Source organism: Lissotriton helveticus, chromosome 3_1 (assembly GCF_964261635.1).
Source record: "Lissotriton helveticus chromosome 3_1, aLisHel1.1, whole genome shotgun sequence".
Lineage (NCBI taxonomy): Eukaryota > Metazoa > Chordata > Amphibia > Caudata > Salamandridae > Lissotriton > Lissotriton helveticus.
Window position 1 is genome coordinate 348445075 of NC_136061.1, and position 19582 is coordinate 348464656.

At 48.0% G+C, this 19582-nt stretch overlaps 1 protein-coding gene across 7 annotated transcripts in view; it reads right to left on the reverse strand.

The window, feature by feature from the left end:
* LOC144822453 (uncharacterized) overlaps positions 1-19582 on the reverse strand; it is a 1018233-nt gene that overhangs the window by 810304 nt on the left and 188347 nt on the right. The window lies entirely within an intron of this gene.

Below are 19582 nucleotides of genomic sequence, written 5' to 3' on the forward strand. Positions count from 1 at the left end.
CGAGGAGGGTAGGCTTGCAGTGAGTCTCTTCACTAAACCACCTGCGAGGAACACCGTTTTAAAGTACCACAGCCATCACCCGCGAAATCTGCGAGATAACCTCCCTTTTGGGTAGTTTCTCAGAATTAGGAGGAACTGTACCAAAAGGGAGGATTATTTCAAAGAGGCAAAAATCCTGCAAATGAAACTTATGGCAAGGAACTACCCTTACAGACTGGTCAAACGGGCTCTTAAAAGAGCGTAGTATTATGATCGAGACGCGCTGTTACAAACGAAAGTGAAGGATCCTAATACTATCAACTCAATCACGTGTGACCACATTTGGTACTGAGTCCAATACAATTAAAAAGGTTATTACCAAGAACTGGCATTTGATACAAAAACTAGAACCACAGTTCAAATGCCCACGGTTTGCCTTCAAAAGAGGTATAATTTTAAGGGACCGTCTGGTGAAAGCGTATAAAGATCCACCGCCTAACACTATACAAAACCTTTGGGGCTTCGAGCCAGTAGTGGGTCATTATCCATGCGGACAGTGTAACGCATGTTCCACTACTACAACTGTCAAGTCATGTGTACTAAATGAGAAAGAATGGATTTTCAAACATCACTCCAACTGCCTTACAAGGAATGTGATTTATTGCATACAATGCCCCTGCTCTCTAAACTATATAGGGAAAACAAGTCAGGAGGTAAAAAAACTAATAATGCAACACCAGTCTAGGATCAGGTGTAAAATTCTGACTGCACCATTAGTCGAGCACTATTTAGAAAAATCACATGACCCTATGGAAATGCATTGGTTTGTACTTGATGTGGTTAAGCAATCAAAGCGCAGGCACGACGTGGGTCGTCTGCTCACATTGAAGGAGAACCGGTGGATCTGGTTAGCAAGGAGTGTGGAGAATGGTCTGAACCAATATGTGGAGTGGCAAGCATTGGCGACCTTATAACCTCTTTTCAGAATATTTGACAATATGTCGGTATCAATCTGGAGTGGATTGGTTAGACTAATCTGCAATAGACTAGACTCAGTATCCTGAGTTACTTGTGTACAACTGACATCGGTATTAGGTCTGAGTTAATATATTGATGGATACAATGGCTGAGTATACTTAAGATGGCCGCCAATACCTAACACATACCGTCTGAGTAGTCTGGTAAAGAGAAATAGATGAGGACCGATTGGATTGCTTACACGATTTTTAACTTGGTGGGTTTAAGCTTGTTCTTAGGACCTAACAGAACTTAGGGGTATCCATGATTTCTGTTAATGCAATTATGTAAATATAATTGTATGAATAGATCATACGTTTTACCGAAGTATTGTGTGGAATAGAAGATTAGCGTTGACCTGTCCAAGATGGCCGCCACGTTGGATTATACGTTACTGACGTCCCAATGTTTTAATTCAAGATGGCAGTACGGGAGGTGCTCACGCGATAGCGAGGGAGGCTGGATAACTGATGTATACAGAGTTGCCGCCAGAAAGTAAGTTCGCCCCGTATACTTTGCCGTTGTGAGTTAGTCTGTATATATATTAGTCGAACTGGATAGAACTGACAGAAGACCGGCTTATGTTTTTGTGTACTCTAGAGAGATTGGATCCATCAGATGAATCCGACTGCATAATTAGAGAAACGTCGTTATATACTCACCATATGACTGCAGTTTAAGTCAAGGTAAGACTGTTGACTGTAGGTGATTTAATTTGTGCATATTTGACAGTTCGATGGGAGTACTAATACTCTGTTGTTTACCCGACAGAGGCTTGAAGTTACATACGAGTGGTTCTGAGTAAGTAATTACAGGCATGGTTAGTCACTGGGTCAACTATATTTAATGATAAAGTCACGGTTAGAATTACACTTGACACGGTTTGGTCATTGTGTGTTATAAGTGGGTTATTTAGGTTTAACACCTAGTCTGCACATTTGTGGTGCACCTGGTTTTGGTTCAATGTGGGCAAACGAACACATGTGCACTATAGGTAGGCTGATAACTGTAACATTTGGTGTATATGTTTATATAGATGTATATATGTTTTTTAATAGATTGTGTGCAACCTTCTCGTCCTGAGGATGGTCTCGTTGAACTAAGCTGGTGGAGACCGAAACGTCGACGCCCTATCACCTTTTGTTTGTTATAATGAATTGGTTTCTAGATATGAACCAGATAGATATTGTCTCTAATTAGATTAGTGTATGGCAAAACGATTGTTATCACGAGGCAGCAGATGCAACACAGACATGGGTTCTAGAACGCCGAGTTGCTTTATCAGATATACAGTCAGTACTCTAACGTTTACCTCAGCCTGCCGCCTCAGACGCCACGCAGCTGCGTGCATCAAAACGCCGAGCAGTTCATCAGATACCAAGCTTTTAACTTAACGATCTCACCGGATCATCATCTCCGCATGCCATCTTAGACTCGTCGACCTTCACAAAGCCATAGATGCTGCTATATTTGGAATAAATATTATACTAAGTATTCGGCAGGAACTGTCCAGGTATTTTACCCGAAGTCTTAAGGTCCTATCAGCTCAACTATTCACCAATATATGAGCCACCATATATACTTGGTCAGAAATTAAAGATTCCTGAAGCCATTGTTCAGCCCACCACGAGTGACTACCTGGCCTCTCTTATTAGCATAGTACTGTGTCCGTCGACAAGGGATGTATGACCTCTGACACTAAGTTCCTCCTGAGCCTTCGCCAGTTTTTTACCCTATCTGATACAACATATGCTACCATAACTATCTGATCTACAAATTGACATCCAGTAACCTACAGATACAAACAGATGACGCAAAGACCTTGATCGGATTGATTTCTACACGGCCATTCTATCAACACTCAATAGTAATTATATATGCTACAAGAAGGTAGCGTCCTGAGGAAGACACTTATGTGTTGAAACGCGTAGACGAAAACCATCTCCCCTTCAGATCATTGGGAACATCTGTACATATAACAATGCATATTTACTGATTCTCTAATGGAAGAATTCTTTATTATTACCTGTTATCACTGTCCATGTAATTGATTATCCTTATGACTATTTTTATCAATTTTATCAAATTAAACCTCTAAATGCTATCTTATGTGCCTGATTATTATCATTCTTTATTAATTTGTCACTGCTTGAACTTTGCCAGTACACTTGTTTTTTGCCTGGGTACGTTACTTTTTCATAAAACAATTAAAGTGGCCATACATATGTACAAAGGTGATATGTTGATGCTGTAGGGAGAGAATAATACAACAGCATGTTCTTTGGTTGCCATGAATGAATTGTTTGTATACCAATGTGTATGTATAAATTGATGATGCACACTTTGGATTACAAATGAAGTTGCTGATAAAAAGAAATAATTTAAATATCAGTTTGCTTTTTATAGTGTTTGTGTATTGATTAAGCGATCAGTTCTCTGACGTTGTTATAATTGAAAAGGTTTGTGAATAAATCCTCAAGGATTCTTGTTCTATGATTAGATATACCCATTTCCTTGGGGAAGATTGGGTTGCCCTGTCCAATATCATGCCAATCATGTGTAGCACAAGCAAGGAGCCACTGACCGAAGAGTGGGACATACAGGACGTTGTCATGAATTCCCATATCTGCTACCATAATTGGGTGATGATACAACAGGACCACAGGATATGTAGGATATCAAAGAGAGACTAGTATGAGCTGAGAGAAGTTTGTACGGGTCCAGTGCCACTGAAGTAAGATCTTGAAATATCTAAACATAAGCCTTCCCTCTCTTAAGTCCCCTGTTATGGAATAAAAGGATATCAGACTATTCCCCAGTCTTCCATCTGGTCCTGAGAGCTGGAGCAGAGAAGAATTAATTCATAAGTTTTCTGCAATAAACAGAGACCTCAGACCATACTGCAGAGATAGTCAGAATACAGGGAGAATGTCCAAGTATGCCATGCATGTAATGTGTGATTTTATTATCCATTCCATATAGTACCGGTACTAACCACGTTTAAAGCAATGGTACAAATAAAACTGCTTCATGGGACAGAAATCTTATGTTGTAGTTTTGTTTGTACCATTCCTTTAAATGCTGTTCGTACCGGTACTATATTGGGTGTGTTAGAAGGGGCGATCCCAGAGGGCCCGGATATACTCTCCCGACCACTCCGTGACCCACCTCTCCCACAGATAATGCCGAGTCTTAACGTGAGGTCCTCGCCGGGGAGGACTTCGGATCTAGGATCGTACACACTGAGCTCACACCACACTTACGAACGGACACCACACCGTAGGTTTTCAGTAACAAGTTCTTTATGAACCGTAAAAAGGAATCAGCACTCTTATTTACAAGCGATCGAGGGATCGTAAAGTCTTAGGGATTCGGGAAGAGGGAAGCGGGACAGTCTCAGTCTTTAGGCCAGTACGACGCATACCCTGCGCACAGCTCTCAATCCTCGAGCTGGGGGGTACGGAAGATGATGGTCGTACGGGCTGCTTCACTCACTTCAGGTCGACTCAGTTCGTGTTGGTAGCATGGATGGTCCAGCCGGACCAGAGTACTCCTCGAGCCGCGACGAGGTCAGCAGGGCTCAATCCGGAGGTCAGTTCTTGAGGAGCCGCGACCACGTCAGCAGGGCTCAGGATGTTCCGTGAAGGTCTCTTCAGAGTTCGAGTTTGAGCCGCGACGAGGTCAGCAGGGCTCCGAGGTGTTAGGTCCGTAGTTACGAGGACAAGCCGCGGCAGCGTCAGCAGGGCTCCGATGTTCTAGTTCCGTCTTTACAAGGAGGGAGCCGCGACAGCGTCAGCAGGGCTCCGATGTTCCAGTTCCGTTGTTATGAGAAGGAGCCGTGACCACGTCAGCAGGGCTCGAAGAGTTCGAAAGTTCAGTTTTCCCCAAGGGCCAGCCGCGATCAGATCAGCAGGGCTTTCTTATCCAGGATACAACTGCCTGCTAGTTCTCGGTCGTGCCTTGATATAGTCCAGTGGCCCTTTGATGTCCGGGCCCTTGCAGGTGGAGGTCTCATGCCTTGGGGGCTGGTCGTTGGAGAGGTCCGGCGGTTGGCTCTTTGATCCTTTTGAAGATGCGTCCAGGAATTCCCAGACGCCCAGCAGGGTCTGGAGCCAGCACTCGGGGAGGCCAGAGGTGCGACCGAAACCGGCCCACAGGGGAAGGCCAGAGGTGTGATAGAAACCAGTCTGTCGGGGGAGGCCGGAAGTGCAATCGAAACTCCCTGTCTTATCTCACTCGGGGAGCCCTTTACCCCCCAGCCGGGACTGGAGCGTCAGGAGCCTAAGTTTTGCTGGGGCCGGGGTCATGCTAGGCCCAGGGAGTCAGGGACCTCGGGATGGGAAAATGGCTGCCGGGGGCCCTGTAGGGTAATGCAAGTTTTGGCCGTTCGGAGCCGGGATGGAGGACGGGGGCATGCGGGGCTGGTCGTCGGCTGGCGGTGTCGTGCAGGGAGTTGGGGCGTACAGGGAACAGGACGACCAGGGGCTTCTGGGTGCAGGGCTAGGCTAACGGGGTGCTGAGGAACGGGGGGAACCATGCCGCGAGGCCAGGTCCAACACGCATCCCCCCAGTTGAAATGGAAGAGAGAACTACCCATCCCCTTGGGGGTTCTCTTCACTGAGGCGGAAGAATCGGGACAGGCCGTCCGCGTTGGCGTGGTCAACACCAGGCCGGTGCTCAACCGTGAAATCCATCCCCTGGAGGGAGATGGACCATCGCAACCGTTTGGGGTTCTCTCCTCTCATTTGCATTACCCACCGGAGGGGCCGTTGGTCGGTTTGGACCCGGAAGTGAGTACCGAACAGGTAGGGCCTCAGCTTCTTCAGGGCCCAAACCACCGCGAAGGCCTCCCGCTCGATGGTGCTCCACCTTTGCTCTCGAGGGAGTAGCCTCCGGCTAATGAATGCCACTGGCTGGTCTAGGCCGCTTTCGTTTACCTGAGATAGGACCGCTCCGATGCCATCCTCAGACGCATCCGTTTGGACCACGAACTCTCGGGAGTAGTCGGGGGCCTGTAGCACAGGGGCCGTACACATGGCGTATTTCAATGCTTCAAATGCCTCTTGGCAGGCGGGGGTACAGCTAACTCTCTTCGGCTGGTTTTTGGAGGTCAACTCCGTGAGGGGGACTACGATGCTGCCATACCCTTTTATGAATCTTCGGTAGTACCCCGTGAGCCCTAGGAACGCCCGCACTTCCGTCTGGGTTGTGGGGGCCTCCCAGGCCACGATCGCATCGATCTTGGGCTGAAGGGGTGCCACTAGGCCGCTCCCGACCTGGTGCCCCAGGTAGACCACGGACCCTTGTCCGATTTGACATTTGCTGGCCTTAATGGTGAGACCCGCCCTCTGCAGGGCCATCAACACCTCCCAGAGGTGTTGGAGGTGCTCGGTCCAGTGGGAGCTGAACACCGCGATATCATCTAGATACGCGGCGCTGAAGTCCTCCAACCCAGCCAGTACCTGATTAACCAGCCTCTGGAAGGTGGCGGGGGCATTTTTCATTCCGAAGGGCATCACCTGGAAATGGTAGTGACCATCCGGGGTGGAGAAGGCGGATCTCTCTCTGGCCCCCTCTGTGAGGGCGATCTGCCAGTATCCGCTGGTCAAGTCGAAGGTGCTGAGATAGCGAGCAGACCCCAGGCGGTCAATGAGCTCGTCTGCTCGGGGAATGGGGTGGGCGTTGGTTCTGGTGACTGCGTTGAGCCCGCGGTAGTCCACGCAGAACCTCAGCTCGGGAACAGCGCCGGGGGCGAACGCCTTCGGAACCAGGACCACGGGGCTGGCCCATGGGCTGTCAGAGGCTTCGACCACTCCCAGGGCTAGCATCTTGGAGACTTCGGCCTTGATGCAGGCCCGGACTCATTCAGGGACGCGGTAGGCTCTGTGCCGTACCGGAGGGCTATCCCCGGTGTCCACATCGTGGAAGCACCAACTGGTGACGCCGGGGACGAGAGAGAAAAGGCCGGAGAACTGTCCCAGTAACTGGCGACAGTCCTCGCGCTGCTCGGGGGTGAGGGAGGAGGAGAGACTAACTCCCTCTACGGAGCCATCTTTTTCCTTCGCACACAGGAGATCAGGGAGAGGCTCCGTGTCCTCTCCGCTCCGTCGTCGGTGGCGAGGAGCAAACTCAACTCCGACCGCACAAAGTGGGGTTTGTGACGGTTCACATGGAGGACCCTCAAGGGGTTCCTGGGGGACTGCACATCGATGATAGGTAACCTGGCTCTTGCGTTCCACCACCTTGAAGGGCCCTGTCCACTTGTCCTGCAGGGCACAAGGTTCCACTGGGGCCATCACCCAAACCTGCTGTCCTGGCTGAAACTCGACCAGAGTGGCATTCTAGTCATACCATCGTTTCATTTCTTCTTGACTGGCCTCGAGGTTTGCCTCGGCCAGTTCTCGGAACTTCCGAGTCTAGTTTCGGAGGGCCAGGATGTATCGGAACACATCCGGAGGGGGCTCCTGGGCCGCCGTTTCCCAACCTTCCTTGACCAGGCTGAGGGGTCCCCAGACGGGGTGCCCGTAGAGCAGCTCGAAAGGGCTAAACCCCAATGATTTCTGGGGGACTTCTCGGTAGGCGAACAAGAGACAGGGAAGGAGAACGTCCCACTTGCGTCTCAGGGGCTCCTCGAGACCCATGATCATTCCCTTGAGGGTCCCGTTGAATCGCTCAACCAGGCCGTTACCTTGGGGGTGGTATGGGGTGGTGAAGTTGTACGTCACCCCAAACTGTTGCCAGAGGGACTTCATGTACTTGGAGATGAAGTTAGTCCCTCGGTCGCTCACCACTTTTCGCGGGAATCCCACCCGGGAGAAGATCCCCATGAGGGCCCGCCCCACTACGGGAGCCGTCACCGTTCGGAGGGGAATGGCCTTGGGGTATCGGGTGGCGTGATCCACCAGGACGAGGATAAACCGGTGGCCTAAGGAGGTCTGGGGGTCTAGAGGCCCCACGATATCTATTCCCACCCGTTCAAAGGGGGTACTGACCACGGGGAAGGGTTGGAGGGGAGCCTTGCGCCTCCCTCCGCTCTTCCCGCTGGCCTGACACGTGGGGCAGGACTTGCAGTGGGCCTCCACATCGGAGCGCATGCGGGGCCAGTAAAAGTGAGTGACCAGGAGGTGGTAGGTTTTGTCTTGCCCCAGGTGTCCCGCCAGGGGCACATCATGGGCCAGGTTCAGGAGGAAGCCGCGGAAGTGTAGGAGTACCACCAGCACCCGGGCTGACCCTAGCTCGGCGGACTTCTGTTCACTGTATAACAGGCCGTTTTCCCAATAGACAAGGTGGGAGCCGGACTGGTCACCGGCGGCTTGGGCGGCGGCCTGCTGCCGCGGCCCAACCAGGGAAGGACAGGAGGTCTGTTCCAGGCAGAATTCTTCTCGGGAAGGTCCTCCTTCCTGGCGCCACTGGGCTAACTCAGGAAGGTCGTCCAAGTTCGGGGTCTGTTCGATGTCAAGGCCTAGGGGACCTGCGTCGGAGTCAATTTTCTCACCGGGGGAAAGCTCGGGACCTCGGGTCGCCCGCTGCCCTCTGGGTCGTCAGAGGACGGGTGAGGGTTCACGGATTCCACTCCCCCAGGGGTGGACACTCGGGCGGTCATGGATCGGGTGCTCACGCATGCCCACTCGGGCAGGCCCACCATCTCTAGGTGAGTCCTTCGCTCTACCTGCTTCCACGGGGAACTCTCCAGGTCGTTACCCAGTAGGCAGTCCACGGGCATGTCGGTGCGGACCGCTACTCGTAATTCCCCGGAGACGCCCTCCCACTCGAACGGGACCTGAGCTATGTAAATGTAAATGTAAATTGATACTTGTATAGCGCACTACTCACCCGCAAGGGTCTCAAGGCGCTTGTACGAATACCGCTGTGGAACCCATCCTGGCTTTCCCTGTGAGGTGTCCACTCCTGGGCACCCCCAAGGTGGAGGCCAGGCATCCTTAGCGTTGTGGGGCCGTTGTGGAGATTAAGCAAGCTATTGCCCAGAGTTGCAGAGTGGGACTCCATGATTGGAATAGGCACTGAGGCGAGAATTATCAGGTCAGTAGAATTTTGAGCCCAAGACCTGCCGAGGCGGGGAATTGAACCCTGGTCCCGGGCTAGACCTCTGCATCAGGGTCTGCCGCTCTAACCATTGAGCCACACTTCTCCATGCGGCAGGTGCGGACAGAGTTGTCAGCTGAGATCACTCTGCAGGAGGCGTGGGGTATAATTTGGCCTTCTGTTACTAGGTGACACCATACTGCAGTAATGCTAGCCCCTGTGTCTCGGAGAGCCCCTATGCGGTGCCTGTTGACGGTCACCTGCTGTCTGTACTTTTCGGTGTTGTCTGGCAGTGGGGCTCCGGGGACCATTTCCCTATCCCCCAGGGAGACTAATGACATGGCTGCTGGTTCCCACCCCTCTGGGTCCTCTATCTCTTCCTCCTCTAAGGCTACTGTGGCTAGCTGGCGCGCGGGGGGACTTGCAGCAGCGGGTTTCTTGAGTAGGGGGCACTGGGGGCCATTGGCATAATGCCCTGTTTGCTGACACCTGTAGCAGGCGGTGCTGATTCTGGGTCCTTGTCTAACTGGGGGAAACCCTGCTCTCGCTGCGGGAGGAGAGGTTCCGGACTAGTTTCTGGGGGGGCTTAGTTGGGGCCCTGCCTGGGACCCCCTTTGTCTACCCTGACCCCCCCTCCCCTCTGGCGGGAAGATCCTTGCTCGTTTCGGCCATAGTCTCCCACGGGCCCCCGTGGGACTCTGGTGCTCACCTAGCGATCTGCTTCGACTGCCAGCTTCCGGGGGTCTGCCAACTTGCTGTCCAGAAGGTGCTGTCTCAGTTCTACAAAGCAGTTGGTGGATAAGTGTTCATAGGCGATGAGATCAATGAGTCCTTCAAAAGTGGTCACCTTGCTGCCCTTGATCCACCCTTCCAAGGCTCGACTGTAAAAGTTCACATACTCCACCCACGTGGTGCCAGGGATCTTCTTGCACTCACGGAACCACTGGCGATACATCTCGGGGGTGAGCCCGTATCTCGTGAGGAGGGCCTCGTTCATGTGGCTGTAGGAGGTCTGCACTGAGGACGGCAGGTCGAGCAGGGTGTCTTTCCCCTCGCTCAGGAATCGACCCCACAACCCAGCTCCCCAATCCTTCTGCGGAACTCGGTGGGAGGTCATGGCGACTTCGTAGGCCTTGAACCATTGCTGGATATCATCGTTCTTGTAGTATTCTTTCACCACATCCTTGGGGATGTGGACTTTTGGCTCCACCGGGGGAGCTGCTTCTCGGTTCCCCGAGGTTCGGTTGTCTTCGCTCCGGGCCTTTAGTTCGATCTCCTTCAGGCCGCGCTCGTGCTCCAGCTGGAGTCTCTTGTCTTCATGCTCCCTCTGGAGTTTCTTCTCCTCCAGCTCTCCTTGCAGTCGTAGCTGCTCGACGGCTAGTTTCTTTACGGCCAACTTGAGCTCTCCTTCCATTTTAAGGCGTGCCAGCTCTAGCTCGTGGCTTCGAGTGCGTTCTCGGTCTGTCATCTCCTCCGGTGACAGACCTATCTCCGCGCCGGGACTCCGCATCAGGGAGTTGATTCTCTCACCCTCTTGGTCGCGGGTTTCGGTCTGTGGCCCTCCCTCTCCACCGTCTCCTTCTGGCGGGGGAAGAAGGGCTCTGGCCTCTACCCAGGCTGTCAGGGCTTTTTGGAAGTCTTCTTTGGTACTTAAACCAGTGGTAGCGATATGGAAGTCTTTCCAAAATTGCTTCAGTTCTCGTGGGTATACTCTTCCAGAAGGTCCTTCTGGAATGTGGTCTTTTCGCTTGTGCCAGTGAGACTCATGGTTGTTCTTCGTTCAGGTAGTGTGTCAGTCGTTTTACTGTACGATCTCTAGACGTAGGCTCTTATCCCGTCGCTTGCCACCAATGTTAGAAGGGGCAATCCCAGAGGGCCCGGATATACTCTCCCGACCACTCCGTGACCCACCTCTCCCACAGATAATGCAGAGTCTTAACGTGAGGTCCTCGCCGGGGAGGACTTTGGATCTAGGATCGTACACACTGAGCTCACACCACACTTACGAACGGACACCACACCGTAGGTTTTCAGTAACAAGTTCTTTATGAACCGTAAAAAGGAATCAGCACTCTTATTTACAAGCGATCGAGGGATTGTAAAGTCTCAGGGATTCGGGAAGAGGGAAGCGGGACAGTCTCAGTCTTTAGGCCAGTACGACACGTACCCTGCGCACAGCTCTCAATCCTCGAGCCGGGGGGTACGGAGGATGATGGTCGTACGGGCTGCTTCACTCACTTCAGGTCGACTCAGGTCGTGTTGGTAGCGTCGATGGTCCAGCCGGACCAGAGTACTCCTCGAGCCGCGACGAGGTCAGCAGGGCTCAATCCGGAGGTCAGTTCTTGAGGAGCGGCGACCACGTCAGCAGGGCTCAGGATGTTCCGTGAAGGTCTCTTCAGAGTTCGAGATTGAGCCGCAACGAGGTCAGCAGGGCTCCAAGGTGTTAGGTCCGTAGTTACGAGGAGGAGCCGCGACAGCGTCAGCAGGGCTCCGATGTTCCAGTTCCGTTGTTACGAGAAGGAGCGGCGACCACGTCAGCAGGGCTCGAAGAGTTCGAAAGTTCAGTTTTCCCCAAGGGCCAGCCGCGATCAGATCAGCAGGGCTTTCTTGGCCAGGATACAACTGCCCGCTAGTTCTCGGTCAGGCCTTGATATAGTCCTGATGTCCGGGCCCTTGCAGGTGGAGGTCTCATGCCTTGGGGGCTGGTCGTTGGAGAGGTCCGGCGGTCGGCTCTTTGATCCTTTTGAAGATGCGTCCAGGAATTCCCAGACGCCCAGCAGGGTCTGGAGCCAGCACTCGGGGAGGCCAGAGGTGCGATCGAAACCGGTCCACAGGGGAAGGCCAGAGGTGTGATCGAAACCAGTCTCTCGGGGGAGGCCGGAGGTGCAATCGAAACTCCCTGTCTTATCTCACTCCCCCCAGCTGGGACTGGCGCGTCTGGAGCCTAAGTTTCGCTGGGGCCGGGGTCATGCTAGGCCCAGGGAGTCAGGGACCTCGGGAAGGGAAAATGGCTGCCGGGGGCCCTGTGGGGTGATGCAGGTTTTGGCCGTTCGGAGCCGGGAAGGAGGACGGGTCATGCGGGGCTGGTCGTCGGCTGGCGGGGTCGTGCAGGGAGTTGGGGCGTACAGGGAACAGGACGACCAGGGGCTTCTGGGTGCAGGGCTAGGCTAACGGGATGCTGAGGAACGGGGGGGAACCACGCCACGAGGCCAGGTCCAACAGGGTGCCACATAATCATTTCTAAATGTGTACACCCCAGCTATTGTAGGTATTGCACTAGTCTTCACCACTTTGAGATGGGTTTTCCAGTTTAAGACTGCAGAAAAATGCATACCAGGATATTAATAGGACTTTAACTGATCCACCTTTTTGTAACCAAGGAACTGTTTAAACTCATTCTTCTTGTACCCACATACCATTATTTTTGTTCTTTCCATATTGACTAACAACCTTTTAGAATCACAATATCTCAGAAAGGTGTCACGGTTTCTCTGCAGGCCTGTTTGCATCATGTCCCTTATCACAAAGATGTCTGCATCAGGGAGGCATGACACATGACACGACCTCCCATCTTAAGAGGGAAAGAAGCAGTTCTCAACAGGACTGGTGGCAAATTCCTTAAGTAAAGTGTGAGTAGCAAAGGTCCCAGCCTTGCTGCAACCCATTTCTTATTGCAATTTTCTCATGTAAGGAACCATAATGATCTAGTTCTACTTACCCAACTTTCAGTATGGAGGTCTTGGTGTTTGGACAAAATATTGAGTTGTAAATATCAGGAGACAGAAATATTGGAAATAAATATCGTGATACACGAATATTGTGATGCAAGAATATCGTTGACAGGAATATCGTTTTAAATAATACAGATGTTTTTAAGTAATATAGTAGTTAACATTTCTTTTTTTATTGTTTTAATGTGTTATAGTTGATATATTAATTTTGTGGGTTACTATTGCTTATATATATGCTTCATTTTTTTAAGTATAGTATGTAATTTTGAGTGATTAACATTTTTTACATTTAATTTTAAATAGTAAAATATAGTTCGGTAGTGGGTTTTTAGGGTTGTAGCGGGATAGGGTGTGAAGTTAATTAAATAATTATCAATTAATTAATTTTATTGTATTCAATTATATGATTGATATTTAGTATGTAATAAAGTAATATTGATGTATTTTTTGTTATTTGTAGGCTGTTAGGTTTGTAGGGGTATAGGGTGGGAAAATAAGTAAAAATTGAGCATTAATTGTCAATTGATTATATAATTGATTTTAAATTATATAATGTATGGAATACTTATTTATTTTACTTATATTTTAGTTGTGGGCTGCTAGATTAGTAGGGTTCTAGAATGGGAAGTTATTTATTAATCGTTAATTGATTATTTAATTGATTTTTAATTAAATATGGAATACTGATTTATGTTACTTATATTTTAGTTGTGGGATGTTATGTCTGTAGGGGTAAGGGGAGGAAAGTTAACTAAGAAAAAATAAATTAACTATTAATTATTATTTTAAAATTAATTATTTATTTGAATTTTAAATATGTAAATTATCGAATGCCTATTTATTTTAATTATATTTTAGTTGCTTGGAAAGCAAAAACTGAGAGAGGCCAAAACAACATAGAAAATCTAATGGTGGACGAAGAGGGTAATATCTCAGCCATTTCGTACCAGATATAAGCATCTATATTCAAATTGTTCGAAGATCTTTACATGGAGACAAATACTTTTTTTTTAGTTGTCAGAGTTAAGAAAGTGGTTGGAGGAAAACAGCTTCCAACTCTATCCTTAGAGGAACAGCAAGTCCTCCGGAGGGATATCCTGTAGGAAGAAATCAGCTTACAAACAAATAGAGCTCGCAGTGGGAAGGCAGCAGGTCGTGACGCCCTGTCAGGCAAGTTCTATTAGGCCCTAAAAGAGATTATAGCACCAATGTGGAAAGACCTGTTTAATGAGCTGCTGGCTGGAAGATCACGTAATTCTTCTTCTTAGAACAAAGCTTTAATCATCTTGCTTTTAAAACCTAATAAGATCCCAAAGAAGGTAGATTCTTAAAGGTCAATTTCCCTTCTGAATTATGATTATAAGTCTTTGCTATAATTTCTATTCAGAAAAATGTGAAAGGGGGTAAGTAATAATATACATCCAGCTCAAAAGTGATTTGTCCCAGGGAGGCAGGTGCATAATCTTACATCATCAGTATATATGGTCTTCACAAATTTAGATCTATTGGTCATAGTAACCATTGATGCAGCTAAAGCATTTGACAGGGTCAGCTGGGCTTACCCTTGGGATGTTTTAGAGGGTGTCAGCCTTGTGTCGGCATTTATTGTGGCAATTAGAACACTATATACATCACCGTCTTCTCAGATTCTGGAAAATGGTAGCTTGACTAGGAGAATAATCATCCTGGGGTGTACTCGACAGGGATTTCCACTCTCCCCATTATTATTTTCTTTATATATCGAGCCTCTAGTGCAAACTTTCAGAGCATTTGTCGTGATAGTGCCCTTTGAGGTTTAGGGATTTGTAAATAAGATTCATCTGTACGCAGAAGCTATTTTTCTATACACAAAGGACCCCACTAAAGCAGTGGCCCGTATGGAGGATATCGCTGATGCTTTTGGGGCCTTTTCAGGCCACTCTATTAACAAAGACAAGACGGAGGCTATGTTTTGGAATCTGAAAAGCTCTGTGATTCGATGCCAGACCAAGATAAGATACTTGCGATTTACAGTTCCGTAGGTGCTAGATGAGGTCCTGAAGTATAATTTAAATAGAGAGATGAAGGATATTGAAGGATTAATAATAAGATTGGACCACTTTCACTTACGTTGAATGGCAGGATGTATTTAGTTAACATGGTGATTCTCCCCAAAATGACATTTTTATTCACCAATATCCCTCTATCTTTTTCTAAAGAATGTTTGGCCAAGATACAAAGCAGATTAGTGAGTTTCATCTGGGCCTCTAAGGGATCTAGATTTAGCTGAAAGAAACTAAGAAGGAAATTAGAAAAAGGAGGGTTATCACTTCCAGATGTTTCACTGTACTGTATTTCCTTTCAATGTAGGAACTCCAGAACGCAGTTATCAACTCCCGGTGACAGTAGAACAGGAGTGCTATAAGCCACTATGTTGGGTCCGGTTGGGCGGGATGGCTTCTTTTATACATTTGGGGACCTCCAGATTTATCATGAATGTAAGGCTGAAGGTATTGCAAGCCATTCTGGATGTTTGGTATAACATACATAAAATCCTAGATTTAGGCTACTATTTGGGGTTTGGCCCTATCTTCAACTCTCCAGGCACCCCTTAATTTCTGTCGGGAGGAGCTAAGTTTACCACTGGTCAATGTGGGTATTAATCACTGGAGGCAGTTGCGGGCAGGCGCTGGTGTGATCTCATGGGATGCCCTACAGGAGGAATCTAAGGGCAATGTCTCATGGCATAAACATCAGCATTTGTTTTGTGGGAACCAGGGCAGTGATGGGGCAGCCAGGTGAGTTGGGAGTCTGAAGAGAGGATTCAAGATTCCAAGCCTCTAGGAAAGGAAGTATCTATTTGGTATTGTGAATTGGTGAAGGAGGATGATAAGGATTGTAAAATCCCTCCTCGGTTTTGGGAAGATTAAGTGCCAGTAGAGGAGCAACCGGAAGTAAGGTAAACAACATTACATCCCCATTATTCAACAGTTAAAGCAGGTGTCCTAAGTAAAAAATAATTTTTCTCCCTCCCTTGAATTACCTGATTCTGAGGAAAGGGGTGAAATTCCCCAGATGGGGCACACCATGCTATAAATAGTGTTCAGCGCCATGAAACCGTTGGGTGTGAGTGCGCTATAAAAGTATTTTTAACATAACATTAACAGTGTTGGGAAGAGAAAGTTAATGATATACATGTTTGTCTCCTGCCCAAAGTTGAGCAGTTTCTGGTAAGGCATCAGTAGCACATTGACTAAGATCATGTGCACAAAAATTAAGGTGAGGCCCCTTTGATTCTCTTTGGAACTGATGCTCAGTTTCGCCCAGTCTTTTCTCAAAGTCAACAGAAGCTGGTATTGTTTTTGTTGGCCAGAAGAGAGATTTGTGTGCATTGGCTGCAGTCAACTCCCCCACTTAGAGTAACTAGTTGAAATAAATGCATAAAGAATGTAAACTAAATTTGAACTGTAACAACAGGGAGCGGTTGGAAGTGCTTTGGTCATCTTATACAGCATAGAGAAAGTGTAATCTAGAACCTGTGTCCTGTGATTAAGCCGGAATTGCAGAGAATACTGCGAGGTAGGGAGTCCCCCCCCTCTGTATTGGTGCATTCAGCAGTATTTTCCTCAGAGGATAAATGTGCCACACGTAGGGTGTATTTTATTTTATCTGAGGGCAAAAAACAGGCTGTTAGGTTTGTAGGAGTCTAGGGTGGGAAGTGAATTAAGTAATAATTATTTAACAATTAATTATTATTTGTTAATTTATTATTTAATTGATTTTAAATATGTAAGTTATGGAACACTTATTTTGTTATATTTTAGGTGTGGGCAGTGAGATTTGTAGGAGTATAGGGTGGGAAGTTAATTGATAAATGAATAACAATTATATATTAATGTATAATTATTGAATACTATTTATGAAAGCGATGAATTGTTTTTCATTTTTTAATACATATATATGTATGTTAATTAATACTTTTTATATTAAGAGTTTCATATTTTTTTGACATTCATGGGTATACTCATACATGTAATGTATTTGAAGTGAAGGATTTTTGCTAATCTTGCTTAGACCGCAATAGGAATACTTTCCCTACTGTTGTGCTGTTTGTAGTACGAATAGTACATTTTACACTTCTGAAATGAAATGCTTTCTCTAGTGTTGCGTTCTTTGTAATGGAAATAGTAAATTTAAACCCTCTAAAGTCCAAAACGTTCCCTACAGTTGCTTAGACTGGAGAGGGAAAAGGAAATGTAACGCCTCCTATGTTCAACACTTTCCCTACTGTTGCATAAACTAGAGTGGGAATAGAATATTTAATATTCTTAGACTTCAATACTTTTGATAATATTGGGTAAATAGATTTCATAGCATTAATTGTTTGTATTTTATAATATTTATTTTATTTTTAAATGTATTTTAATATTTATAGTATTTTTAGTAAATGTGTGGTTTGGGGTTACAAAATGTATAACATTTTATTTATTGTATTTATTAATTAATATAGTTTCTTATTGATTTGTTTATTTTTTTATATTTGTATGTATTTTATATATATATAATATACTCACAAAAAAAACAAAGGATACTGGGACGTTCTAGTTAAGTTCACATTTTGCAATCACGAAACCATTGAAATTCAGCAGTTATAGTTACAGTTATCTCATGCCCTAAGGTAACTATAACTCGCGCCCCCACCATGCTCAGTTCTCTCATCAATAATTTTACAGCAAATGCTGCACTGATATCATCAATGATGTCATGGAGAATGTCATGAGTGATGTAATATGTGGGGAATTAGCAGTGCATGGCGAAGGTGTGAGTTATAGTTACCTCAGGGCATTAGTTATTGTTACTTGAGATAACTGTAACTATAACCACTGAATTTCAATGGTTATGTGCATCTAAAATGTGAATCTCACTATATCATCCATGTAACCTTGGGTACTTTTTAGTAATTTATAAGGATTTTCAATTTTTAAAATTTTTTTGTTATCACATTGTATTTCTTAACTATAATGTCGTTGTAACCTTTGTTTTATTTCAGTAAATTTCTATGGGGCAGATTTACAAGCCCCTTGCGCTTCATTTACGCCGCCGTTGCGTCACTTTTGTGATGCAGCGGCGGCGCAAATCCTGCGCCATGATGCGGAGTACTTACAACGTGACGCATCTGGGAGATGCGTCACGTTGTAAAGGCCTGCGCCACATGTAGGCATTCCTGCGCAGGGGGGGGGGGTGGTATTCCGGCGCAGGAAGGCCTCCTAAAAGTGGCTGAGTGAAATCTATAAGATTTCACTCAGTCACTTTTAGGCCCATGCTGCGTCAAAACCCTGCGCATCCCTGCTGATATACAGGGATGCGCCAGTTATTGTAAATATGCCCTATGTTTTTTTTTTACTAAACGGCCTGTGACTGTGCTCCATACCTGCATACACACGGGTAGGGAGCACTCAGACCCACTCCTGGACTGATTTTGGCCCCAGAGACAAAATTCCCTAAGACTTTTTTATACAGGAGAGAGGGGAACGTTGCTCTCTTCCTAGGGCAGTATTTGGCCCTTGGCACCCCATTTCCCAGGACTCATCACTTAATTTATGGGGGAGGAGGGCACACAGCCCCCTCCCCAGGCCGATTTTGGCACCGTAGACCTCACTTCTTAGGGCCTTGCCATATATAAAGGGGGAGATACACAGACCCCCCGGGCCCCAGGGACCCCAACCCCCAGTGCCCACCCAGTAAATGATGGGTGCACTGGAGCCCACCCAGGGCACCCAATTTTGGCCCTGGGGATCCCATCGCTCCACCTTATTCTTCAAGGGGGGGGGCATGCAGCCGCCCTCCACGGGCCAATATGGGCCCTGGGGGCCCCAGCCCCTAGACAGCATCTAATGGGGAGGCTGACACAAAGCGCCCCTCCCCTGGCCAAAATAGGCCCCAGAAGCCCTGTCCCCTGGGGCCCAGACAGAGGGGGCACGCAGCCCACCTCACCAAGCCATATTGGTCCTGGGGACCCCAACCCCTGGGGCATGACCAAATAAAAATGGAGGAGGGGGCCACAATGCCCTCCTCCATAGGCCAGTTTCAGCTTTGTGACCCCCCCATCCCTATGGGACCCAGTCGAAATTAGTGGAGGGGAGGGGGTCCACATGCACCCGTCGTCCTCAAGCTGATTTCCATCTAAGGGTCCCAGTCAATTAATCGGGGGTGCCCTGGCCCCAACTAGGGTACCCATTGTCTTTTTGTTGGAGGCCAGGGGGAGAAAGCTAATACCCCGGGGGCCCCAGCCAGCTCCCCAACTCAAGCGGGAGCGGCATTGCTCCAGCATTCAGAGAGTAGAAAAAAATGCTTCTCCCTGCATGTGAGAGCAGTGTTTTCATCTATTTCCCTGCCCGCTTCAAATCGAGCAGGGAAACAGATGAAAGGTCTGCTCCCTGCAGGCAGGAGCATTTTTCCAGCACCCGTCCCCAAGGAGCAGATTTACTTTTTGGTCTCGCTTGGCAGGAGCTTTAAATTGTTCCCACCAAGTGAGAGCAAACAGAGTATTTCCTGCCTGCACTAGTGCGGGTAGGGAAACAGCTATGTCCCTGGGTGGGCACCCCTAAATGCAGCTGGACCCAGCCCTGGAGACGGGGTCCCATGGGGTATTAATCCTCTGCAAAGTTGCAATAAAACACATTTTTACAACATTTTTGACACTCGGCGGGGTCCCTGTGGACCGGGCCTGGAGAGGTCAGGGTATTTCTACCCTGCTCATTCTTTTTTTCCCCCAGAAAGCCAGGGTCCAGGGGCTCAGAACGCGGTGGTCCGCATTGTGCTCCGGACGCCCA